This window comes from Oncorhynchus tshawytscha, unplaced genomic scaffold, assembly GCF_018296145.1.
Source record: "Oncorhynchus tshawytscha isolate Ot180627B unplaced genomic scaffold, Otsh_v2.0 Un_contig_5479_pilon_pilon, whole genome shotgun sequence".
Taxonomy (NCBI): domain Eukaryota; kingdom Metazoa; phylum Chordata; class Actinopteri; order Salmoniformes; family Salmonidae; genus Oncorhynchus; species Oncorhynchus tshawytscha.
The window spans coordinates 87,165-114,854 of NW_024609157.1; the positions used below are offsets into that span (position 1 = coordinate 87,165).

General features: G+C 40.8%; 1 long non-coding RNA gene and 1 pseudogene across 1 annotated transcript; both read right to left on the reverse strand.

Moving 5' to 3' along the window:
* Positions 1–871: 871 nt before the first annotated feature.
* Positions 872–16,181, reverse strand: LOC121844349 (annotated as a pseudogene).
* A 179-nt stretch (positions 16,182–16,360) lies between these two features.
* Positions 16,361–27,686, reverse strand: LOC121844351. The gene is made up of 3 exons (XR_006081953.1): positions 27,595–27,686; positions 20,077–20,190; positions 16,361–16,373 (listed from the first exon to the last, which is right to left on the reverse strand). It is a non-coding gene; the product is annotated as an uncharacterized LOC121844351 (long non-coding RNA).
* Positions 27,687–27,690: the final 4 nt, after the last annotated feature.

Here is a 27,690-nt window from a genome sequence, read left to right on the forward strand (position 1 = left end):
ACAGATTGCCTCTTATCCGCTTATCGTCCCCTCATGCCATAGTTTGTACATCTCAATTGTCATTAGAAGCCACAATTGTTTAAGCAACACAGCCATATCAGCTATGTTTTTTTTAAAGGCAGTAAATGAGACTGGATGAACTGTTTCGCTGCCAGACAAGGCTCCGCTGGTAGCCAGGTGTAGCAGTGGTAAGATGTTGGGACAGCTTTATGTAGGCCCTAACAGTTTGTGGGCACCGTTTGTCACCGTTATAGTGTAATTAATGTATTGTTTAGTGTTGTGCAGTGTCTTTGCTCGGATGCAGCCCACTTGTTTTTCTTTTTTTGCCCCACCAAGATTTACCTGTTAATTTCCCCACTGGATAGGAGTGAATGGATGCTTTCAGAGGTATGGAGTCAACATGACTGTTTAAATCTGTTGTCAGTGTAGAATCATCTAATATCAAAGCAATTCACTTATTTCCTCAATCAAACCTGGTCTTCCTCTACTTCTCTTCTCTCTTTCTCTCATTCACTTTAATATATTTGTGGGTGTATTTGTTCTTACTGATTTTCATTGCTATAGAAACAATCCCTAACAATACTTCATGTCTGTTTTAATTGCATAACCTACATTGTAATAATAAAATGATTTGTAAAGCACTTTTCATGCATTTTGTTAATAGCACTACGCCATATAGTCAATTAACAAATATAGATTCATTATTTAAAGAAAAGGTTTGTGGTATGATTATACTGTATAATATAAGGTAGATTAGGAGGGGGTCATCCTACTGTATAATACAAATATCTCAAGAGTTTTAAAATGTTAATTATAATATTTTTATTAACTTAAAATATATCTATGAGGGAATGAAGTAAAATAAACAATCTCAATGAACAGTTTTTATTAAAAAGTCCTTCAATGATAAGTGGTATACATTGTTGTTAGTATGATAAGTATATTAATCATAGGATAATCATAGGATATGATACATGGATTTTTCTACAATAAATAATGCTGGGATTTTGAAATTAGATATATAAAAAATTTCCTGTAGGTGATGAATCATTGGTTATGCATTTTTCTAAAGTAAAATAATGCAGATATTTTTTATGAAATCAGATGTGTATACATTCTTTACATTTGACAAATCTCAGGCAAATAAACAAACAATGGAATAATTAACTTGTTACATTACGGAAATGAATATTTTAACATGCATGCAACTAAAGTAGCCCTTAATGCAACTTCCTTTCATAAGATGAGGACTAAGATGTTCTCTGCTTACATACATACTTGTTTAAGGCTTTTGTATGTTTGTATCTGTTTCAGAGGCTTTTTGTAAAGGTGTAAAACATAGCATTACATATAGAATCACATCTGTATGGCGGTAAATCTAATGGACAATATTTACAATCACAGTATGTACAGTCTGCACTGATCTATGGACCCCTTCAGTCCATCACTGGGCTAGTCCTTCAAAGACTGTATGAATGATATACAAGATCAAACACAATATCAAAGCTCAAACAAACAAACAAAATGACCTTTCTTTCATAATTAGTTACACTTCCCTCTTGTAAATATATATCCTTGTTTCATCCCAATGAGCATAAACTTCATTTAATTTTAATCCAGCTGTTTATACAAATTATATGAATATATTTTTTCTAATGTTGAGATTTGTCTTCATACTCCAGTCCAAGTCAACTAGTAGTCAACAGTATGATTATAATCTCTACCCGGCACAGCCAGAAGAGGACTAGCCACACCTCAGAGCCTGGTTCCTCTCTAGGTTTCTTCCTAGGTTCCTGCCTTTCTAGGGAGTTTGTTCTAGCCACCGTGACTCTACGTCTGCATTGCTTGCTGTTTGGGCTTTTAGGCTGGATTTGTGTATAATTATCTGCTGATGTAAAAGAGCTTTATAAATACATTTGATTTAATATAATATCATTTTTTAATTACATTTTTTTATATAATATCGGCGTTAGACTGACAAAATCAATAGGAGACCCCAGCAGGTAATTCAACCATAATAGTTTAGATAGCTGGCCGCTAAACTAACTTAGCAATCTTTGTTTTGCTGACATGGGCTAAATGACTGACTGTCAATGACTTACATAACAAGAGAAAAACTGCTGATATAAAACCACATTTCTAAATTGCACCTTGTGTATTCTACTATTCTAACTGGTAACTTAGAACACTTAGAACCTGATGGGCAGGGGTTCTGTATTCTACTATTCTAACTGGTAACTTAGAACACTTAGAACCTGATGGGCAGGGGTTCTGTATTCTACTATTCTAACTGGTAACTTAGAACACTTAGAACCTGATGGGCAGGGGTTCTGTATTCTACTATTCTAACTGGTAACTTAGAACACTTAGAACCTGATGGGCAGGGGTTCTGCTGTCCTAGTGACAGTAATAAACTGCTTCCACCATTGGGATGACAGGACAAGTCCTTCAGCACGATTCATATGCTCATTTGGGGGTTTGGATCTGTTTTATATTCTGCTTTCAGCACCCATTATCCAGGAATAAATGTCCTTCTTGAAGGACCGTTCCCAACCATTGTACTTAAAGCATTAACTGGTGTATGCATCTGCAACCAAGCTGTTTCTGACACTGAAAATTCATTTATCCAATTTGACAGACTCCCACAAGCTTTCTGTCCACTTCAGGAAATGTGTCATGTCATCATTACTCTGGCATTTGATTAAGTCTTGCATCAAGCTCTTTTTAAAATCATACACAGCCTCACTGTAGCCAGCATTGACTGGAGCCATAGGGGAGTCCCATGCCAGAGTCCTGGGATGTAGCAGCTGCTTGTGTCTGGATCATACTCCATCACATCAGTGAACTTGGTGATATTCTCCTTCTTCTCCATTCTAGCTGCTGCCTGGGTCATTTCATTCAACTGTTCCAACAACTTCTTCCGCTCTCTCATGTTGTTGTCATGAGCAGACATGTCTGACACATTCTGGTGCACAAAATGACATATCGGCTTCTTCCCCAATTCCTTCATCCTGAGGAAGGTATGAACAACAATCTGCAGAATGTCTTTCATCTCTGTGGAGTTCTCCATGGAGATGTTGATGATAGTGACATCACTGAGTCCTATCACCAGTGTGGCCAGTTCATTGTCATGTTCATGACTATCATCTAGTTGAGCCAACTCTGGTGATTTCAACCCCTCTGTGTCAATGATCATGATGAAGTCACATTTCAGCTCCTCCTTGAGTTCTTTGTTGACTTTAATCAGCAGCATGAAGGCCCCTCTGGTGCATCTTCCACTGCTGACAGCAAACTGGACCCCAAACATGGTGTTGAGGAGAGTGGACTTCCCAGTGCTTTGGACCCCTAAAACTGAGACAACCAGGATCTTACTGTTAGAGTCCACAAGAGTATGAAGCTGAGTCAGAACAGCTGATATCCATTTCAGAGGGATATTTGATGCATCTCCATCCACAAGCTCAATGGGGAAACCATCCAACAGCATCTGAGCACACAATCCAGGGAGCTGCTCCATCTGTTTCCTTTGAGGACTGTCTTCAGGGAGGGAGCAGGCAGCTTCATATAACTGGCCCAACTCACGCAGGAAGTGTTCAAGACCCAAGGAACAGTCAGATAATTGCTTATCCAAATCTTTAATGTCGTCTTTTCTCTCCGGAGAATATTGGCAAAGAGCTTTGTACTGGTCCCGCAAAGCAGACAGGTTCTTTGGTGACAGATTGTCCAGATTTATCCGCATCCATTTGAGGAAATAGGAACGCTCCGCTCCTGAACCTGACAATCCTAAAATGAAGCTTGCCATTGCATCTGACATGTCAAATGTGTGTTGCTTCTCTCTCAGCTCTTCCTCCTTTGTATTCAGAGAACTGTCTTGATCCCCTGCTTTTCTCAGTCTACATCTCTCTTTCTCCAACTGGGAAAGCTTTTTCCAGATTTTCCCTTGTAAGGGTAGCTGTTTGTCTTTAAATTTGACTGTGTCTCTGATGTTGCTGGTGATTTCATCTGCCATCTTCCTGGCACTCTGACAGTCATGGCGGTCTTCATCAACCAGAATCCCACTGTGACGAGCTATGTCAGTCATGTTTTCCACTGTCAACCGGTCTGGACTATTTTCAATGATGTCACCAACAGATGATTGCAGCGTTTTGACAAATTCTGCATCGTTTTTCTTTTTCTTGACAATCACATTTTGGTCATTGATACTGCAGTTTGTGATCATTTGTTTTAATGTGTCTACTCTGAATGATTTTCTTTGAGAGTTGACGACCAGAAATATCTTTGCTTTTGTGTTTTTGCTTTTCAACAAATTGAGATATGCCTTTAAATCATCAGTGAAAATGTAAACTGCAGCTGATGTTTGACACAGAAAGGAGAACTGTTTTTCAAAGGACCTGATGTCTCCTCTGAGATTGGCAACAGCCACAGGCTTAGTGAAGATGTCTATGTTTCTGTTCCCACATGGAAGGTACCAGCTGATTTCAACCAGACCATCTGAAATTCTATGGGGGATGTCGCCACATTCCATATCATGATGAACAAATGTGTCATGGTACTGCTGAGGGTTACTAAGCAGTTTGTTCAAGATCTGAGACTTGGACACTCTAATCTCACCTAACCTAACAAAGGACACCATGGGAATATCAGAGAGTACAATTCTCTCCTCCACAAAAGCCTTTGTGGATGTTTGGGAAGAGAGTCTAAACTTCTTCACTATGTCCCTCAAAGCCCACAGCATCAAAGTGATTTGTTCTGTGTCACAGTTGGGCAGCAGAAGAGGAACAGCAAACTGACACATGGACATTTTCTGGACCATCTCCTGCTGCAGGAAACCATCTGAACACAGAAACAGGGCACTAATCAGGTCCAGTGGATTAATGACATTACTGTTAGCAGAGTCACTCTTTAGATTCTCAAAACGGTCTGTACCCGGAAATGAAACATCTGCATCAGTGGTCAGACATTTAACACTCCTAGCATTCAGATTTGCCATCATTAATTTCTTCAGGAAGGCCCCTGGAAGTGACTGCATAGTGGTAAGAGGCTCATCTGATGTAGTATCAGCATTTATCTCAAGGACAGTACTTAACATCAGCTTGTTTTCATAATGATCTTCTAGTCCAGCCTTTGACAACAGATCCATCAGATAGGATCCTGTAAATAGAAAGGAAGATCAGGAAATATTCAGGAAAATCACCATCATATATTTCTCATCAGGGAAGATACTGTACCTTTACATCCCACTCTGACACATCCATTATGATTATTTCATTTACATTACAGTCCTTTAGATAACTAGTCAGTTTGACACCTGAGATAATACTTAAGTAGGTTACTTCATTACAACAGTCGCTTAAAATGAACCTTACAAATAACAGTGTTGGGTGATATGAAAAGCCATATTCAATAAATGATAGAATAATACTCGTAGGAAAGGTTTTCATCTTAAGCTCACAATCTGTGGATACTCTTTGACTAGAAAGGTTCTAAATGTTTGTAAAACATCACAGCACAATTGAAAAATATATGGCACATGGAAACCAAACGATGGTGGTCTATGGGGATGGGTGGATGGGCTGAGAGTGGCTGAGGGGTGGGATTAAAGAGCTGGGTCTATGGTGATAGGTGGGATGGGCTGAGAGTGGCTGAGGGGTGGGATTAAAGAGCTGAGGTCTTTGGTGATAGGTGGGATGGGCTGAGAGTGGCTGAGGGTGGGATTGAGCTGAGGTCATGGTGAGGTGGCTGAGGGGTGGGATTAAAGAGCTGAGGTCTATGGTGATAGGTGGGATGGGCTGAGTGGCTGAGGGGTGGGATTAAAGAGCTGAGGTCTAGGTGGGATGGTGATAGGTGGGATGGGCTGAGAGTGGCTGAGGGGTGGGATTAAAGAGCTGAGGTCTATGGTGATAGGTGGGATGGGCTGAGAGTGGCTGAGGGGTGGGATTAAAGAGCTGAGGTCTATGGTGATAGGTGGGATGGGCTGAGAGTGGCTGAGGGGTGGGATTAAAGAGCTGAGGTCTTTAGGTGGGATGGGCTGAGAGTGGCTGAGGGGTGGGATTAAAGAGCAGAGGTCTTTGGATAGGTGGGTGGGCTGAGAGTGGGATGAGCTGGATGGTGATAGGTGGGAAGAGTGGCTGAGGGGTGGGATTAAAGAGCTGAGGTCTATGGTGATAGGTGGGATGGGCTGAGAGTGGCTGAGGGGTGGGATTAAAGAGCTGAGGTCTATGGTGATAGGTGGGATGGGCTGAGAGTGGCTGAGGGGTGGGATTAAAGAGCTTGTTGGTAATGTATTATTGTGATTGCTGTATATGAAAGTACCAGGTATGTAAATGTATGTATACGTAGCAGAAAAGCTGTAAAAATAAAAAATATATAACAAATGTCCCCCGAAGAGGTGGGTGGTGTAACGGTTTTCTGGTGAAAGAGAGGCGGACCAAATGCAGCGTGGTTAGTTTTGTACATCTTTAATAAAGATGAAAATACAACAATCTACAAAAACAAGAAACGTGAAAAAACCAAAACAGTCCTATCTGGTGCCACAAGACACCTAAAGAATATGGCTGCCTAAATATGGTTCCCAATCAGAGACAACAATAAACACCTGCCTCTGATTGAGAACCACTCTAGGCAACCATAGACTTACCTAGAGTACTACTCTAACCACAATCCCATAACTACAAACAACCCCAGACAAAACAAACCACATAAATCCTCATGTCACACCCTGGCCTAACCAAAATAATAACGAAAACACAGAATACTAAGGCCAGGGCGTGACAGGTGGTGGTATGTAAAATGTATGTACACTACCAGTCAAAAGTTTTAGAACACCTACTCATTCAAGGTTTTTTTTTTTCTACATTGTAGAATAATAGTGAAGACATCAAAACTATGAAATAACAAATATGGAATCATGTAGTAAGCGAAGAAATGTGTTAAACAAATCAAAATATATTTTATATTTGAGAATCTTCAAATAGCCACCCTTTGTCTTGATGACAGCTTTGCACACTCTTGACATTCTCTCAACCACCTTCATGAGGTAGTCACCTGGAATGCATTTCAGGTGTGCATTCATACAAGTTAATGTGTTGAATGTATTTACTTCTTAATGGTGTTTGAGCCAATCAGTTGTGTTGTGACAAGGTAAAGGGGTATACAGAAGATAGCCCTATTTGGTAATAGACCAAGTCCATTATAATAACAACGACAACAAAACACATGCAAAAACAAATAGTGTACTTCCTTACTTGTGGTGAGGGTTGTTGACACCAGTTGACTTTTCCTTCCATCTTCCAGCACAGTACAGACAGAGACAGAGTACTGAGTACCACCTTGCAGGTCACAGAGAGTGATGCTGGGTGAAGATGTGGTTGTGATGTGTGGTTCTGTCCCTGGACAGCTGTAGGAGATCTGGTAATGATGTTGGGTTTGGTCCAATCCTGGTGGCTGGCTCCAGCTAACAGCAGCTGATGTGGCATCCACTGAGTCAACAGTCAGCTGGTCTGGAGCAGGAGGTACTAAGGGAAAATATATTATTGTCAGGGCTACAGTTTAACTCCAGAAACATATTACAGGAGTGTTATAGGTTTTGGGGTTGTGCTCAATTTTTTTCCGAGGATGGTTCTGTTTGGGTTTGACCGGATTGGAATCATCCTCGTTGTTCAGGATGTGTTTCACCTGTTGCCTCATTAGTCAGTTGTGCTGGCACAGGGGATATTTAAGAGCAGCTGACCCGGGTGTTCCATTTGGCATGAGAGATGCTGGAAGTTCTTGACCACGGTTTAGCTCTTACTCTTTGAGTCTGATAGTATTTTATCCTGTGTTCTCCCCTTTGATTTGCTCCAATTGCTTTTAGCTCCATATTATAAGTTGGCGTGGGTTTTATTTTGTTTTGTCTTTTCTCAGGGCAACTTAAGTGGGCACTTATGGGGGTATCTTTTAGGACCCAGATTCTTGTTGCTAGTCAACTTTCAGGGAACACGCCATGGGTGTCTAAGAACCCCTCCTAAAACCCCACCTGTTTCATTCTGGTTGTTCAGGTATTTTTTGTTAGTTCCCTATTTCTGTTGAGCAACAATGTTATTGGTTTTCTTATTGGGGAGCGTTAACGATATGATAGTCACTCTAATCAGCTACTCTGAAGCTCTACTGTGCCCAGAGATTTGAGTTTTCAAAATACACTTTTGTGGTGGAGTTTGTGTTACTGACAACCATTCAGAGGGTGGCGAAATCTGTGAAAAAGTGCATAAACACACAAGCTAATAAACAAAACAGATTAACTTTGATTTGGGAGCATTTGTGGGGAATTCTACTTGGGAGTTACTTGATAAATGTACGAAGACAAATCTTCTCATTGCAAAGCATTATGACATCAAAGTGGTACATGTTGAACCCAAAAACAGTAGTCAGAGTTCATTGGTACTGCTTTGGTGGAGGAGGAAATCCTCCCAGAGAGGAAGGATGATGAAAAGGGTCCTATAGGTGGTACAATACACCCTGTAGACGTGCAACTGCCCGAGGTAGAACTAAAGGCAAAATGGGAGCAAAAGAAATTAGAGCTTGAGCAGGCCATTCAGCAGGCCAATTCCGCAGGCCAATTCCTGCAGGCCATTCAGCAGGCCATTCAGCAGGCCAATTCTGCAGACCAATTCCTGCAGGCCATTCAGCAGGCCATTCAGCAGGCCATTCAGCAGGCCATTCAGCAGGCCATTCAGCAGGCCAGCAGGCAGGTCATTCAGCAGGCCATTCAGCAGGCCATTCAGAGGTCATTCAGCAGGCCATTCAGCAGGCCATTCCAGCAGCAGGCCATTCAGCAGGCCATTCAGCAGGCCCAGCAGGCCATTCAGCAGGCCAATTCTGCAGGCCAATTCCTGCAGGCCATTGCAGGCCAATTGCAGGCCTGCAGGCCAATTCCATTCAGCAGGCCAATTCCTGCAGGCCATTCAGCAGGCCAATTCCGCAGGCAGGCCATTCAGCAGGCCATTCAGCAGGCCAATTTGGTTAAAACAGAACAGGCCATTAAGCCATTTGGTTAAAACAGAACAATAAGAACGTGCCAGAGAACAAGAACACGAGCCAACCTATTAAAAGAGTTAGAGCTGGAAGCACTCACACTCAAAGCTGCAGCTTGTACCGCCTTTCAGTGGAAAGGAGATGCTGATTGAAGCACTCACTGCTCCTCCAAAGTGTTCTTGTGAGAAATGAGTTTGTGTTGACACATAAAACTACCTTCACAAGCAAAGCACCCAGTAGTTCTCCCTACACAAGAGAGAAGAGATGAGTCACCTCCTACAACGAGTTTCAGTTCTTCCCCAGTGTCCAAAGTCAAGGTTTCAGTCTCTTACCCGTGTCCAAAAACAAGGATCGTCAGACAACTGGTTCTTCATATCCGTAAGTTTATCATTACTGCCATGACAAAGGACACAGTCTAAGTGGCCTAAGTTGGAAAAAAAAATATTTAGAGAGAGAAAGCAGTTTAACTTATGGGATCACTCCAGCCCGTTAAATTTCTGGTTGGGACTGGTGTATCTCCTAAACAAGATGTTGGATCAGATGTGTATGAACCCTTTGTTTCAGAAGGGTTCGTGTCTCTGCATAATGATGATGCTGTTAAACAGCCTGTGAAGATACTATGAGAAACTGATGCAGCTGAATCCTTCCTTTTGGAGGATGTTTGGCCCTTGTCTGACACGTCAGAAACTGGTTACAGTGTTTGTACAAGGTGTGGAGATGGAGTGCATGTAAGATCCTTTGTATAATGTGGAACTCGAGTCTGATTTAGTTTCTGGTTCTGTTATCGTTGGAGTGAGGCCTAGCCTAACCGGGTTTCATTCTTTTTCTTTTGCAAAGATTTGGCGGAAGTGAATGTTGTGCCAAATCATGTTGTTTGTAAGGAACCCAGAGAAGAAGAACCTGATGGGTTATCAGTATAGTAGTGCTATGTCTAAGAAGGTTGCCATGAGCAAGCAGTGTTGAGGAGGATATCAGCGATTCCACCATGTTCGATCTATCTGAGACTTTTATGTGTGGTTCTGATTTTGGTAAACCTCCTGAGTTGACTTCTCCATTGAAAACCCCAAAGGTGAATGTGTTTGTAGGACTTATAAAAGAAGAGAGGGTTCCTGCAGTTGACACTTCGATGTCTAGGAAGCAGCTTATTGCTGAACAGAGTAAAGATTCTTCCCTCGCCCCTCTCTTTGCTGAGATACATCCAGAGGAGTTAGATAAAGTTTGTTCGGGTTAATTTGACAGAGATGGTGTTCTGATGAGGAAATGGCGTTCTTGGGGGTAATGGCTGAACTAGGCCTCTTTCAGCCTCACCAAAATTAATAGAAACCCATTAAACATTTAATAAAATGTGTAAAGCCTTACGGGAGAAAAGGTCAAATAAGGTTGGAGCTTTTGATATGGTTAGAAATAAGCTCAGAACAGAATCAACAAAACAATTTTGATTTGTAATGTAACAAAATCGCTCTAGTTACTGGTAAAGAGATATCTGTCTAGTTTACAGGTAAAGAGATCTCTCTAGTTACTGGTAAAGAGATATATCTCTAGTTACTGGTAAAGAGATATATCTCTAGTTACTGGTAAAGATATATCTCTCTAGTTACTGGTAAAGATATATCTCTCTAGTTACTGGTAAAGATATATCTCTAGTTACTGGTAAAGAGACATCTCTAGTTACTGGTAAAGAGATATCTCTCTAGTTACTGATAAAGAGATATCTCTAATTACTGGTAAAGAGATATAGAGATCTCTCTAGTTACTGGTAAAGATATATCTCTCTAGTTACTGGTAAAGATATATCTCTCTAGTTACTGGTAAAGATATATATCTCTAGTTACTGGTAAAGATATATCTCTCTAGTTACTGGTAAAGAGATCTCTCTAGTTACTGGTAAAGATATATCTCTCTAGTTACTGGTAAAGATATATCTCTCTAGTTACTGGTAAAGAGATCTCTAGTTACTGGTAAAGATATATATCTCTAGTTACTGGTAAATATATATCTCTCTAGTTACTGGTAAAGATATATCTCTCTAGTTACTGGTAAAGAGATGATGGGCTGTAGTTGGGGGAAGATCTCTTACTAGTGCAGATGGTTGTAGAGACAGGTTCACTCTGTTCCCCATTGTTCAGCACAGTTGTAGTCTAGTGGTTAAGTGTGTTGGGCCAGTAAACGAAAGGTCGCTGGTTTAAATCCCAGAGTCTGATATCAGCAACAGGACCTGGAATCCCCGACTCTGTTGCGAAATCTGTTGATTTTCCCTTGAGCAAGGCACTTAACCCTAATTGCTCAGAATAAGAGTGTCTGCTAAATGACTAAAACGTAGTCTGAATAAAAACACAAGTTATCCTACTGTACCTGCGGATAGGGATGCTGAGACCTACTGTACCTGTGGATAGGGATGCTGAGACCCACTGTACCTGTGGATAGGGATGCTGAGACCCACTGTACCTGTGGATAGGGATGCTGAGACCTACTGTACCTGCGGATAGGGATGCTGAGACCTACTGTACCTGTAGATAGGGATGCTAAGGCCTACTGTACCTGTAGATAGGGATGCTGAGACCTACTGTACCTGTGGATAGGGATGCTGAGACCTACTGTACCTGTGGATAGGGATGCTGAGACCTACTGTACCTGTGGATAGGGATGCTAAGGCCTACTGTACCTGTAGATAGGGATGCTGAGACCTACTGTACCTGCGGATAGGGATGCTGAGACCTACTGTACCTGTGGATAGGGATGCTGAGACCTACTGTACCTGTGGATAGGGATGCTGAGACCTACTGTACCTGTAGATAGGGATGCTGAGACCTACTGTACCTGCGGATAGGGATGCTGAGACCTACTGTACCTGCGGATAGGGATGCTGAGACCTACTGTACCTGCGGATAGGGATGCTGAGACCTACTGTACCTGCGGATAGGGATGCTGAGACCTACTGTACCTGCAGATAGGGATGCTGAGGCCTACTGTACCTGCAGATAGGGATGCTGAGACCTACTGTACCTGCGGATAGGGATGCTGAGATCCATCTGCTTTGGCTTCCATCTTCTCCCTCTGTAGCCACACTGAACTGGTACTTTTTACCAGGGTTGAGTCTGCTTATTTCAACTTCATGAACATTTTTCACCCCTATACTGCACGGTTCCACGTCACAACCCCAGGTCACTCTGAACTTCTGTGGTCCCTTCAATCCTTTAGGAGAACTCCAGCTCAGAGACACAGAGTCTGACGTCAGCAACAGGACCTGGATTTCACCAGGAGGGGGCAGCACTAGTGAAGGAATAACGGGTGATTGAAAAACAGACTTCATTGACATTCCAAACACACATTTGTACTATTTATACCAGCAGTTAAAGGAAAACAATTGACGTATTACAAAATGTATCCGATAAAATTGAGATTCAAATTAAATAATATTGTTTGGGTCAGTTTATTCTGTTTCCACATACTGTAAACTGTACCTACCATCATCCGCGGCCAACGTTGTGTGTTGGTCTCTATCAAAACTCTTAGGCTGGGAAAACAAAATTAGAATTAGTCATTTCTTTAAAAAATAAATATTTTGCTAAATGTAAAACAGATGTTTTTTCAAAGATACATCAACTGCTTTTGATATTCTTCTGCAACGCTGAAAGTGCAGATGACATATTTTGAACAACGTTGTGATAGTCAATTTTTAAAGTCATGTCCCCCTCCATCCTTGACTTTTCCTAAATAAGTACATTTATCACACTGTCGTTGTTACAACTTTTACAATGCATGTTTACTTTTAATCTGTCTATCTGCATATTTCAATACATGGTATTTGGGGGAGCGGTGAGATACCCAATGGGGTGGACCATACAGTACCTTTCTCGTCAATGATTTTGAAAAAACTTCTACTTTAAAAACTGGAAATCAAATTATGCTCCATCACTAAAACAGTGGACAAATGAAATTTATTTTTATTTAAATATTGAAAAGGTGTGGGCTCCAGAGAAAAGTAAAACAGTGTAATTTGAGGCTGTATGGCATAGAGTGCTACAAGCACAGGAAAGTTCCAGGAGATGGAGTGTGGTTGTGAGACATACATGATGTGTATGGGTGGGAACATGTGAGTCTGAGCAGGTGTGATGTCACTGAATGTTTGTAGAAATTTCTGTGCGTCTGTTTATTGTATTTTGTTTGGTTATTATTGTTTGAGAAAATACACTGAACAAAAATATAAACGCAACATGTAAATTGCTGGTCGCATGTTTCATGAGCTGGAATAAAAGATCCCAGAAATGCTCCATTGCACAGAAATCGTATTTTTCACAGACCACGTGTATGATGTTTTCTGGGCGAGCGGTGTGCTGATGTCAACATTGTGAACAGAGTGCCCCACGGTGGCAGTGGTGTTGTTGTATGGGCAGACATTAGCTACGGACAACCAACACAATTGCATTTTATTGATGACAATTTGAATGCACAAAACTATCATGACGAGATCCTGAAGCCCATTGTGAGGCCCCTTTTGTACGATATCTGTGACCAACAGATCCATATCTGTATTCCCAGTCATGTGGAATCCATATATTAGGGCCCAATGAATTTAGTTCAACTGACTGATTTCCTCATATGAACTGTAACTCAGTAAAAGCAATGAAATTGTTGCATGTTGCATTTATATTTTTGTTAAGTGTATATATAAAAATAAAATCGTACAAAAACTACAATTACATATCACAAACATAATGTATTATAAGCCGTTTTAGGAGGACGTTCTTCTCCCCTGCCCTTCCTTCAGCCCTTCCTTCAGCCCTTCCTTCATCCCTTCCTTCATCCCTTCCTTCATCCCTTCCTTCATCCCTTCCTTCAGCCCTTCCTTCAGCCCTTCCTTCAGCCCTCCCTTCAGCCCTCCCTTCAGCCCTCCCTTCATCCCTTCCTTCATCCCTCCCTTCAGCCCTTCCTTCAGCCCTTCCTTCAGCCCTTCCTTCATCCCTTCCTTCCTTCAGCCCTTCCTTCATCCTTTCCTTCATCCCTTCCTTCATCCCTTCCTTCAGCCCTTCCTTCATCCCTTCCTTCAGCCCTTCCTTCAGCCCTTCCTTCAGCCCTTCCTTCAGCCCTTCCTTCAGCCCTCCCTTCAGCCCTCCCTTCAGCCCTTCCTTCATCCCTTCCTTCAGCCCTTCCTTCAGCCCTTCCTTCAGCCCTTCCTTCATCCCTTCATCCCTTCCTTCCTTCAGCCCTTCCTTCATCCTTTCCTTCATCCCTTCCTTCATCCCTTCCTTCAGCCCTTCCTTCAGCCCTTCCTTCAGCCCTTCCTTCATCCCTTCCTTCATCCCTTCCTTCATCCCTCCCTTCATCCCTTCCTTCATCCTTTCCTTCAGCCCTTCCTTCATCCCTTCCTTCATCCCTTCCTTCATCCCTTCCTTCAGCCCTTCCTTCATCCCTTCCTTCATCCCTTCCTTCAGCCCTTCCTTCAGCCCTTCCTTCATCCTTTCCTTCAGCCCTCCCTTCAGCCCTCCCTTCAGCCCTTCCTTCATCCCTTCCTTCAGCCCTTCCTTCAGCCCTTCCTTCAGCCCTTCCTTCAGCCCCTTCCTTCATCCCTTCCTTCCTTCAGCCCTTCCTTCATCCTTTCCTTCAGCCCTTCCTTCATCCTTTCCTTCAGCCCTTCCTTCAGCCCTTCCTTCATCCTTTCCTTCAGCCCTTCCTTCATCCTTTCCTTCAGCCCTTCCTTCATCCGGCTGCACATCCGACTAATAGCCCATCAAAACTACACATCAACTATATTGAAACTAATAACATAATAGTAACATAATAAAACTCGTATTCTGTACTTTTTAAATACATTTAGTTCAGTAATATTTAAGACCTGCCTAAACAAAATGATGATGGTGTAGTTCCCCCAAATTACAAAATGAAATATTGTTTTCCTTACCCTCTAAGCAGTCTATGGAAACGGTATGACAGCAATCCATGCTTAGGTTTAGCTTCATTGGCACTGTTGACACATGCTAACATTTTAGCAATTGTGGTACACATCTCATTAAAGTCATGGGACACATATTAGCCTTGTTCACACATCATGTTCAAATCATCTACAAGTGACCTCGTTGAGCTTCACAATCAATTTTAGATACAGTACTTTTGGATGATTTGGACATGATACGTGTAAAATGCTAATATCAGTCCCATGACTTGAATTGGATTTGAGCCACAAATGCGGAAAAAACAGTGGAAACAGTGGCAGGAAAACTGAACCAAAGCATGGATTACTGTCATACTTTCAAATAACGGAAGACATATTTCAGTTGAATGCGTTCAGTTGTACAACTGACTACTTATCCCCTTTCCCCATGTAATGTAAGATCACAATAAAACCAGAATGAAAAACAGATCACAATAAGCCCTTACAACAGGGACTGTGAAGAGACAGACATTCTATATGTTGTGTTGTATTATGTATTATGTATTATGTCTGCCACGTTATTTACGTTATTTAATTGTAACATAAATATAGTGCAATATATACTACTTTGTGTTTAGTTTCCTGTTTGGACCCCAGGAAGAGTAGCCACTGCCTCAGCAGCAGATAATTGCAGATCCTAATCAGAACTAATAATACTAAGACCTTCATGAACACAGCCAAAGGATTATTGTTGCCGTAGCACATATGAAATGTTTTTATTGGGCTGTTAGAATGTTGACGGACCAAACTGGGATGCCTCGAGTCCCAACGGTTCTAGTGTTAATTAAGGAGTGTTCAGACATGGACTGGAACTGCACTGAACAACCCCGAAAGAAAAGAGAACCCCAGTAGCTACCGGTCTTCCTGATTAACCCCAGTAGCTACCTGTCTTCCTGATTAACCCCAGTAGTTACCGGTCTTCCAGATTAACCCCAGTAGTTACCTGTCTTCCAGATTAACCCCAGTAGTTACCTGTCTTCCAGATTAACCCCAGTAGTTACCTGTCTTCCTGATTAACCCCAGTAGTTACCGGTCTTCCAGATTAACCCCAGTAGTTACCTGTCTTCCAGATTAACCCCAATAGTTACCCGTCTTCCAGATGAACCCCAGTAGTTACCTGTCTTCCTGCTTTCTTTATCTCATGGATGGTGGTATCATGTCCTTTGTGGTTTGTCTTTGCACACTGACTGCAGATCAGCATCTGGTCTGTCCTGCAGAACACCTCCAGAGGACTGTAGTCATGTTGACAGAGTTTCTGCACCAGGTCTCCAGTCCACATCCACCAGTGTGTGTCTTCCTATTGTATAGATTAGTCTGATTACCGGTCTTCCAGTAGTTACCTGTCTTCCTGTAGTTACCTGTTCAGTTAACCCCAGTGCAGGTCTGACACTTCACCGGTCTTGGACCTCAGAGCAGATATCAGGTTACCGCTCCTGGCCTGTCTTGATTAAATTGGAAATAACAGTTATTAAATACATTGATCAAAAGAACCTGATCCATTCAGAAGCTCCAGGTGGTATCTGATTTTAAGTACCTTGGCATCATAGTTGATTCCAACCTCTATTTTAAAAAGCATGTGAAAAGGGTCATTCAGATAACCAAATTCAACCTAGCTCATTTCGATTTATGAAATTGTTTGACTTCAGAAAACTTCAAATCTAATTGTTTGACTACAGAGGTAGCAAAACTGTACTTCAAATCTATGATACTCCCCACTTAACATACTGCTTGACTAGTTGGGCCCAAGCTTGCTGTGTCAACATTAAAACCTATTCAGTCTGTCTACAAACAGGCTCTCAAAGTGCTTGATAGGAATCCCAATAGCCATCATCACTGTTACATCCTCAGAAAGCATGAGCTCCTGATTTGGGAAAATCTTGTGCAACACACCGACGCATGTCTTGTATTCAAGATCTAAATGGCCTGGCTCCTCCCCCTCCACTCAGTATTTTTGTTAAACAGAAAACCCAAACATATGGCAGCAGATCCACAAGGTCTGCCATGAGAAGGTGACTGTATAGTTCCCTTAAGGAAAAGCATCTTCAGTAAATCCGCTTTCTCTGTGAGAGCTTCCCATGTCTAAATAATACACTGCCATCAGACACACATAACTGCACCACCTATCACACTTTCACAAAATGTATGAAGACATGGCTAAAGGTCAATCAGATTTGTGATCATAATCCCTAGCTGTGTGTTGCCGCTTTTCCATGTTGTCTGTTTGTGACTTTGGTGTGAAACACTTTTATGAATTTTGTCTTGCTGCTTTTTGTTCTGTTGCTCTGTCTGTATGCTATGTCTTGCTTGTCCTATGTTGCTCTGTCTGTATGCTATGTCTTGCTTGTCCTATGTTGCTCTGTCTGTATGCTACGTCTTGCTTGTCCTATGTTGCTCTGTCTGTATGCTACGTCTTGCTTGTCCTATGTTGCTCTGTCTGTATGCTACGTCTTGCTTGTCCTATGTTGCTCTGTCTGTATGCTACGTCTTGCTTGTCCTATGTTGCTCTGTCTGTATGCTATGTCTTGCTTGTCCTATGTTGCTCTGTCTGTATGCTACGTCTTGCTTGTCCTATGTTGCTCTGTCTGTATGCTACGTCTTGCGTGTCCTATGTTGCTCTGCGTGTTCTGACTGCTCAATGATTGTCTATATTGATATTGTTTTTAATAACCTGCCCAGGGACTGCGGTTGAAAATTAGCCGGCTGGCTAAAACCGGCACTTTTGCGGAAACGTTGATTCATGTGCACTGTCCCTGTAAAAATAAAATCAACTCAAACTCAAACACATAATGGCCTGATAATATAACACATGGTAACCTACCTATAACTCTCTGTTATCATGATAATATAAAACATGGTAACCTACCTATAACTCTCTGTTATCATGATAATATAACACATGGTAACCTACCTATAACTCTCTGTTATCATGATAATATAACACATGGTAACCTACCTATAACTCTCTGTTATCATGATAATATAACACATGGTAACCTACCTATAACTCTCTGTTATCATGATAATATAACACATGGTAACCTACCTATAACTATCTGTTATCATGATAATATATGGTAACCTTCCTATAACTATCTGTTATCATGATAATACAACACTACCTATAACTCTCTGTTATCATGATAATATAACACATGGTAACCTACCTATAACTATCTGTTATCATGATAATATAACACATGGTATCCTACCTATAACTATCTGTTATCATGATAATATAACACATGGTAACCTACCTATAACTATCTGTTATCATGATAATATAACACATGGTAACCTACCTATAACTATCTGTTATCATGATAATATAACACATGGTAACCTACCTATAACTCTCTGTTATCATGATAATATAACACATGGTAACCTACCTATAACTCTCTGTTATCATGATAATATAACACATGGTAACCTACCTATAACTCTCTGTTATCATGATAATATAACACATGGTAACCTACCTATAACTCTCTGTTATCATGATAATATAACACATGGTAACCTACCTATAACTCTCTGTTATCATGATAATATAACACATGGTAACCTACCTATAACTCTCTGTTATCATGATAATATAACACATGGTAACCTACCTATAACTATCAGTTATCATGATATTATAACACATGGTAACCTACCTATAACTCTCTGTTATCATGATAATATAACACATGGTAACCTACCTATAACTCTCTGTTATCATGATAATATAACACATGGTAACCTACCTATAACTATCTGTTATCATGATATTATAACACATGGTATCCTACCTATAACTCTCTGTTATCATGATAATATAACACATGGAAACCTACCTATAACTCTCTGTTATCATGATAATATAACACATGGTAACCTACCTATAACTATGTGTTATCATGATAATATAACACATGGTAACCTACCTATAACTATGTGTTATCATGATAATATAACACATGGTAACCTACCTATAACTCTCTGTTATCATGATATTATAACACATGGTAACCTACCTATAATATGTGTTATCATGATAATATAACACATGGTAACCTACCTATAACTCTCTGTTATCATGATAATATAACACATGGTAACCTACCTATAACTATCTGTTATCATGATAATATAACACATGGTAACCTACCTATAACTCTCTGTTATCATGATAATATAACACATGGTAACCTACCTATAACTCTCTGTTATCATGATAATATAACACATGGTAACCTACCTATAACTATCTGTTATCATGATAATATAACACATGGTAACCTACCTATAACTCTCTGTTATCATGATAATATAACATGGTAACCTACCTATAACTATCTGTTATCATGATAATATAACACATGGTAACCTACCTATAACTATCTGTTATCATGATAATATAACACATGGTAACCTACCTATAACTATCTGTTATCATGATAATATAACACATGGTAACCTACCTATAACTACCTGTTATCATGATAATATAACATGGTAACCTACCTATAACTATCTGTTATCGTGATAATATAACACATGGTAACCTACCTATAACTATGTGTTATCATGATATTATAACACATGGTAACCTACCTATAACTATCTGTTATCATGATATTATAACACATGGTAACCTACCTATAACTCTCTGTTATCATGATAATATAACACATGGTAACCTACCTATAACTATCTGTTATCATGATATTATAACACATGGTAACCTACCTATAACTATCTGTTATCATGATAATATAACACATGGTAACCTACCTATAACTATCTGTTATCATGATAATATAACACATGGTAACCTACTGTACCTATAACTCTCTGTTATCATGATAATATAACACATGGTAACCTACCTATAACTATCTGTTATCATGATAATATAACACATGGTAACCTACCTATAACTATCTGTTATCATGATAATATAACACATGGTAACCTACCTATAACTATCTGTTATCATGATAATATAACACATGGTAACCTACTGTACCTATAACTCTCTGTTATCATGATGTGTATATTTGTTTTACATTAAGTCACAGATCTTTTATTTCATGAGGTCAGCATTATTAAAACATAGACCTGTATTTACAGCTGGGCTCAAATCAGAATCTCACCCTTTGTTTTGTGGAGAGTCTGCTCCTTTGATATTAAGAGGGATATCCATGGATCGCTCAGTCTTCATTGATAGAAAACCAGAGGAAATAGACTCTGCGCTCTCTGGAGGGCCCCTAGTAGTACAAGACATTCACATAAAAACAAATAAAACACTAAAAATACAATTAAAGAATGTATTATATTCCTCCATTCTTCCACATAATAATGATCTGAATGACCATAATGTGAATTTTAGCTTCTTCTTCTCGCCAACTACATATATTAAAGCTTCACTAGGGTAGGGAGGAGTATTTAGTACTTGACACCTGGATGAAAAGCGTGCCCAAAGTAAACTGCCTGTTACTCAGGCCCAGAAGCTAGGATATGCATACAATTGGTAGTATTGATAGAAACACTCTACAGTTTTCAAAACTGTTAAAATAATGTATATGAGTATAACATAACTGATGGCAGGGGAAACCTGAGAAAAAATCCATCCAGGGAATTTTGTTTTTGAGGTCATAGGATTTTCCAATGGTTTTCTATGGCTTCCACTAGATGTCAACAGTCTTTAGAAATGTCTTTAGAAATTGTTCAATGTTTTCTTTTGAGAAATGAAGAAGTAGTCATATTCTTCTATGTGTCACTCCAGGTGGACTCTACTGTTTTAGTGCACATGAACAGGAACGCGTTGCACATTGTTTTTATCCGCTATTAGCAACAGTTTATTATGTCTTAAATTTTATAGATTATTTACGTTTTAGGGTACCCGAGGTTGGTTTAGGAACGTGGATTGAAAAATGTTTGGACCAAGTTAACAGGTCATTTATTCGATACTTTGTAGGCATGTTGGGCGTGTTGAAACCGGTGTATTTTGAATCAAATGCGCCAAATAAATAGACATTTTTGGGACATAAAGAAGGACATTATCAAACAAAAGGACCATTTATGATGTTTCTGGGACATTTTGGAGTTTCAACAGAAGAAGATCTTCAAAGGCAAAGGCATTAATTATATCGCTATTTCTGACTTTTGTGTTGCACCTGCCTGGTTGAAAAATTATTTTCATGTGTTTTGTATGTAGGCGCTGTCCTCAGATAATCGCATGGTATGCTTTCGCTATATAAAGCTTTTTTAAATCTGACAGCGTCTGGATTAACAGTAAATTAATATTTAAGCCTATCTATACCACTTGTATCTTTTATCAATGTTTATGATGAGTATTTCTGTCATTTGGTGGCTCTCTGCAATTTCACCGGATGTTGTTTGAGACAGTGGATTACTGAACAAAACAGCGCCAATTTAAACTGAGGTTTATAGACAAAGAGGGACTTTATCAAACAAAACAAAACATTTATTATTGTAATAGGGACTCTTGTGAGTGCCACCAGATAGAAGATCAGCAAGTGATTAATTTTATTGCTATTTCCCTTGACTTTTGTGTCGCATCGTTTATTGAAAATGATTTACAGCTGTGGGACGCTGTCCTCAGATTAACGCATGGTATGCTTTCACCGAAGCATTTTTAAATCTGACAGGGGCTGGGATTAACGCACAGCGGTTTATTTTTATACAATACATATAGCTTTCAAGAATGTTAATATCTGAATTTAGTATCTAGAATTTCACGCTCAGCAATTTCACCGGATGTTGACCAGTTCCAGTGAAGAGAAATCTACAGCATACAATGACATTCTAGACGAATCTGTGCCTCCACTTTATGACAACATCAGGAAGTCTCTTCCATACACAGATAATGCCTGTGCACAAAGCGAGGTCCATACAGAATGTGTTGTCAAGATTGGGAGGAAGAACTTGACTGGTTTGCACTTGCATTTGGGATGAATTGGAACGCAGACTGCGAGCCCTAATCGTCCAACATCAGTGCTTGACCTCACTATACGCTATGTGGCAGAACGGAAGCAAGTCTCTGCAGCAATTTTCCAACATCTAGGGGAAAGCCTTCCAAGAAGAGTAAAGGCTATTATGGCAGCAAAGAGGGGACAAACTCCATATGAATGCCCATGACTTTGGAATGAGATGTACTTTTGGCTATGTAGTGTATCTACCTCAAATACCTCATACTTCTGCACATTGATCTGGTACTGATACTCCCTGTATATAGCTCTACATTGATCTGGTAATCACTGTTGTGCCAGTGGATTCGGAAAGTATTCAGACCCCTTGACTTTTTTCCGTCACAGTCTTACTCTAAAATTGATTGAATTAGTTTTTTTCCTCATCAATCTACCTTTAATACCCCCATAATAACAAAGCAAAAACAGGTTTTAGCAATTTTTGCATTAAAAATTAAAAACAGAAACATCACATTTACATAAGTATTCAAGACACTTTACTCAGTAGTTTTTTGAAGCAACTTGGCAGCGATTACAGCCTCAAGTCTTCTTGGGGATGACGCTACAAGCTTGGCACAGCTGTATTTAGGGAGTTTCTCCCATTCTTCTCTGAAAATCGTCTCAAGCTCTGTCAGGATGGATGGGGAGTGTCGCTGCACAGCTATTTTCAGGTCTCTCCAAAGATGTTTGATCGGGTTCAAGTCTGGGCTCTGGCTGGGCCACTCAAGGAAATTCTGAGACTTGTCCCGAAGCCCCTCCTGCGTTGTCTTGGCAGTGTGCTTAGGGTCGTCCTGTTGGAAGGTGAACCTTCGCCCCAGTCTGACGTCCTGAGCGCTCTGGAGCAGGTTTTCATCAAGGATCTCTCTGTACTTTGCTCCATTCATCTTTCCCTCGATCCTGACTAGTATCCCAGTCCCTGCTGCTAAAAAAACATCTCCACAACATAATGCAACCACCACCATGCTTCACCGTAGGGATGGCGCAAGGTTTCCTCCAGAAGTGACGCTTGGCATTCAGGCCAGAGAGTTTAATCTTGGTTTCATCAAATCAGAGAATCTTGTTTCTCATGGTCAGAGAGTCCTTTAGGTGTATTTTGGCAAACTCCAAGCAGGCTGTCATGTGCCTTTTACTGAGGAGTGGCTTCAGTCTGGCCACTCTGCCATAAAGCCTGACTGGTAAAGTGTTGCAGAGATGGTTGTCCTTTTGGAAGGTTCTCCCATCTCCACAGAGGAAGTCTGGAGCTCTGTCAGAGTGACCATCGAGTTCTTGTTCACATCCCTAACCAAGGCCCTTCTCCCTCGATTGCTCAGTTTGGCCGGGCAGCCAGATCTAGGAAGAGTCTTGGTGGTTCCAAACTTCTTCCATTTAAGAATGATGGAGGCCACTGTGTACTTGGGGACCTTCAATGCTGCAGAAATTTTAATTTTTTTACATTTTAAATTAAGGTATCTGTTTTTTTAATAAATTTGCAACAATTTAAAAAAACAGTTTTTCCTTTGTAGTTTTGGGGTATTGTATGTAGATTGATGAGGGGAAAAATATTTAAGCCATTTTAGAATAAGGCTGTAAAGTAACAAAATGTGGAAAACGATAAGATGTCTGAATACTTTCTGAATGCACTGTATATATATATATACAGTGGGGCAAAAAAGTATGTCAGCCACCAATTGTCTAAGTTCTCCCACTTAGAAAGATGAGAGGCCTGTAATTTTCATCATAGGTAGACTTGAACTATGACAGACAAAATGAAAAAAAAAAATCCAGAAAATCACATTGTAGGATTTTTATGAATTTATTTGCAAATGATGGTGGAAAATGAGTATTTGGTCAATAACAAAAGTTTTCTCAATACTTTGTTATATACCCTTTGTTAGCAATAACAGAGGCCAAACGTTTTCTGTAAGTCTTCACAAAGTTTCAAACACTGTTGCTGGTATTTTGGCCCATTCCTCCATGCAGATCTCCTCTAGAGCAGTGATGTTTTGGGGCTGTTGCTGGGCAACACGGACTTTCAACTCTCCCCAAAGATTTTCTATGGGGTTGAGATCAGGAGACTGGCTAGGCCACTCCAGGACCTGAAATGCTTCTTCTGAAGCCACTCCTTCGTTGCCCGGGCGGTGAGTTTGGGATCATTGTCATGCTGAAAGACCCAGCCACGGTTCATCTTCAATGCCCTTGCTGAGGGAAGGAGGTTTTCACTCAAAATCTCACGATACATGGCCCCATTCATTCTTTCCTTTACACGGATCAGTCGTCCTGGTCCCTTTGCAGAAAAACAGCCCCAAAGCATGATGTTTCCACCCCCATGCTTCACAGTAGGTATGGTGTTCTTTGGATGCAACTGAGCATTCTTTGTCCTCCAAACACGACTAGTTGAGTTTTTTACCAAAAAGTTATATTTTGGTTTCATCTGACCATATGACATTCTCCCAATCTTCTTCTGGATCATCCAAATGCTCTCTAGCAAACTTCAGACGGGCCTGGACATGTACTGGCTTAAGCAGGGGGACACGTCTGGCACTGCAGGATATGAGTCCCTGGCTGGCGTAGTGTGTTACTGATGGTAGGCTTTGTTACTTTGATCCCAGCTCTCTGCAGGTCATTCACTAGGTCCCCCGTGTGGTTCTGGGATTTTGCTCACCGTTTTTGTGATAATTTTGACCCCACGGGGGTGGATGCACGTGGAGCCCCAGACCGAGGGGAGATTCCAGTGGTCTTGTATGTATTCCATTTTCTAATAATTGCTCCACAGTTCATTTCCTCAAACCAAGCTGCTTACCTGGCAGATTCCAGTCTTACCAGCCTGGTGCAGGTCTACAATTTTGTTTCTGGTGTCCTTTGACAGCTCTTTGGTCTGGCCATAGTAGAGTTTGGAGTGTGACTGTTTGAGGTTGTGGGAGGTGTCTTTATACTGATAACAAGTTAAAACAGGTGCCATAATACAGGTAACAAGTGGAGGACAGAGGAGCCTCTTAAGAAAGTTACAGGTCTGGCGAGAGCCAGAAATCTTGCTTGTTGTAGGTGACCAAATACTTATTTTCCACCATAATTTGCAAATAAATTATTAAAAATCCTACAATGTGATTTTCTGGATTTTTCTCATTTTGTCTGTCATAGTTGAAGTGTACCTATGATGAAAATTACAGGCCCTCATCTTTTAATTGGGAGAACTTGCACAGTGGTGGCTGACTAAAAAATGCTTTTTGTCCCACTGTATATACAGTGGGAGAACAAGTATTTGATAACCTGCAAAATCGGCAGTGTTTCCCACTGACAATGCATGTAGAGGTCTGCAATTTTTTATCATAGGTACACTTCAACTGTGAGAGACGGAATCTAAAACAAAAATCCAGAAAATCACATTGTATGATGATTTTAAGTAATTAATTTGCATTTTAATGCATGACATAAGTATTTGATCACCTACCAACCAGTAAGAATTCCGGCTCTCACAGACCTTTTCTTTAAGAAGCCCTCCTGTTCTCCACTCATTACCTGTGTTAACTGCACCTGTTTGAACTCGTTACCTGTATAAAGACACATGTCCACACACTCAATCAAACAGACTCCAACTTCTCCGCAATGGCCAAGACCAGAGAGCTGTGTAAGGACATCAGGGTTAAATTGTAGACCTGCACAGGGCTGTGATGGGCTACAGGAATATGGCAAGCAGCTTGGTGAGAAGGCAACAACTGTTGGCGCAAGTTATAGAAAATGGAAGAAGTTCAAGATGACTGTCAATCACCCTCGGTCTGGGGCTCCATGCAAGATCTCACCTCGTGGGCATCAATGATCATGAGGAAGGTGAGGGATCAGCCCAGAACTACATGGCAGGACCTGGTCAATGACCTGAAGAGAGCTGGGACCAGTCTCAAAGAAACCATTAGTAACACACTACGCCGTCATGGATTAAAAACCTGCAGCGCACGCAAGTCCCCCTGCTCAAGCCAGCGCATGTCCAGGCCCGTCTGAAGTTTGCCAATGACCATCTGGATGATCCAGAGGAGGAATGGGATAAGGTCATGTGGTCTGATGAGACAGAAATAGAGCTTTTTGGTCTAAACTCCACTCGCCGTGTTTGGAGGAAGAAGAAGGATGAGTACAACCCCAAGAACACCATCCCAACCGTGAAGCATGGAGGTGGAAACATCATTCTTTGGGGATGCTTTTCTGCAAAGGGGACAGGACGACTGCACCGTATTGGGGGAGGATGGATGGGGCCATGTATCGCAAGATCTTGGCCAACAACCTCCTTCCCCCAGTAAGAGCATTGAAGATGGGTCGTGGCTGGGTCTTCAAGCATGACAATGACCGAAACACACAGCCAGGGCAACTAAGGAGTGGCTCCGTAAGAAGCATCTTAAGGTCCTGGAGTGGCCTAGCCAGTCTCCAGAACTGAACCCAATAGAAAATCTTTGGAGGGAGCTGAAAGTCCGTATTGCCCAGTGACAGCCCCGAAACCTGAAGGATCTGGAGAAGGTCTGTATGGAGGAGTGGGCCACAATCCCTGCTGCAGTGTGTGCAAACCTGGTCAAGAACTACAGGAAACGTATGATCTCTGTAATTGCAAACAAAGGTTTCTGTACCAAATATTAAGTTCTGCTTTTCTGATCTATTAAATACTTATTTCATGCAATAAAATGCAAATTAATTACTTAAAAATCATACAATGTGATTTTCTGGATTTTGTTTTAGATTCCGTCTCTCACAGTTGAAGTATGATAAATATTACAGACCTCTACATGCTTTGTAAGTAGGAAAACCTGCAAAATCGTCAGTGTATCAAATAATTGTTCTCCCCACTGTACATACATAAAAATGTGTATCTATTTGATTTCTCGTGTTACTATTTCATTTGTTCATTTCAGTATTCTTTTTAAACTGTATAGCTCGTAGGTAAGCATTTCACGGTAAAGTCTACACCCGTTGTATTCAGCATTTCACGGTAAAGTCTACACCCGTTGTATTCAGCATTTCACAGTAAAGTCTACACCCGTTGTATTCAGCATTTCACGGTAAAGTCTACACCCATTGTATTCGACACATGTGACCAATAACATTTGATTTGCACTTCCTCTGGCCCATGATTTCACCTCCGTTATTTACACCAACTATATTGATTAGAATTAAAAGAATTAAAACATCCCATCATGCTTAGGGTGACTATAGGGGAAGTAGGTAGCCTAGTGGTTAAAAGCATTGGGCCTTTAACCGAAACGACGCTGGTTTGAATCCCCGAGCAGGCAAGGTGGAAAAATATTCTGTTCTGCCCTTGAGCAAGGCAGTTAACTCCCAACAACAACTGCTCCCTGGGCACCGATGACGTGATGTTGATTAAGGCAGCCCCCCGCACCTCTCTGATTCAGAGGGGTTGGGTTAAATGTGGAAGACATATTTCAGTTGAATGCATTCAGCTATGCAACTGACTAGCTTTCCCCTAGAATAAAATGTTATATTTACTATGCAGTAACTCAATATCTTTCATAGAAATCATATGAACATATTGGTATATATTTGAGAGGTGTGTTGTATTTCTGGTCAAAATCCTCACGTTAATCTATTACATAATTATAGCATAGGATCTAAAAGTGTTCAACAAGAACACAAACACACCTCATATCCTGACAACTGCAATGGAAACAGACATCATGAAGTGCTACACATGCTATTGGACACACCCACCTCTTCATATCAGGGTCCATGGTTTCATCAAGATCCTTGTTTGGTGACCCAACTTTACGTCTTTTTTTTTTTTAGGGATGGCTTCACCCTCAGCCC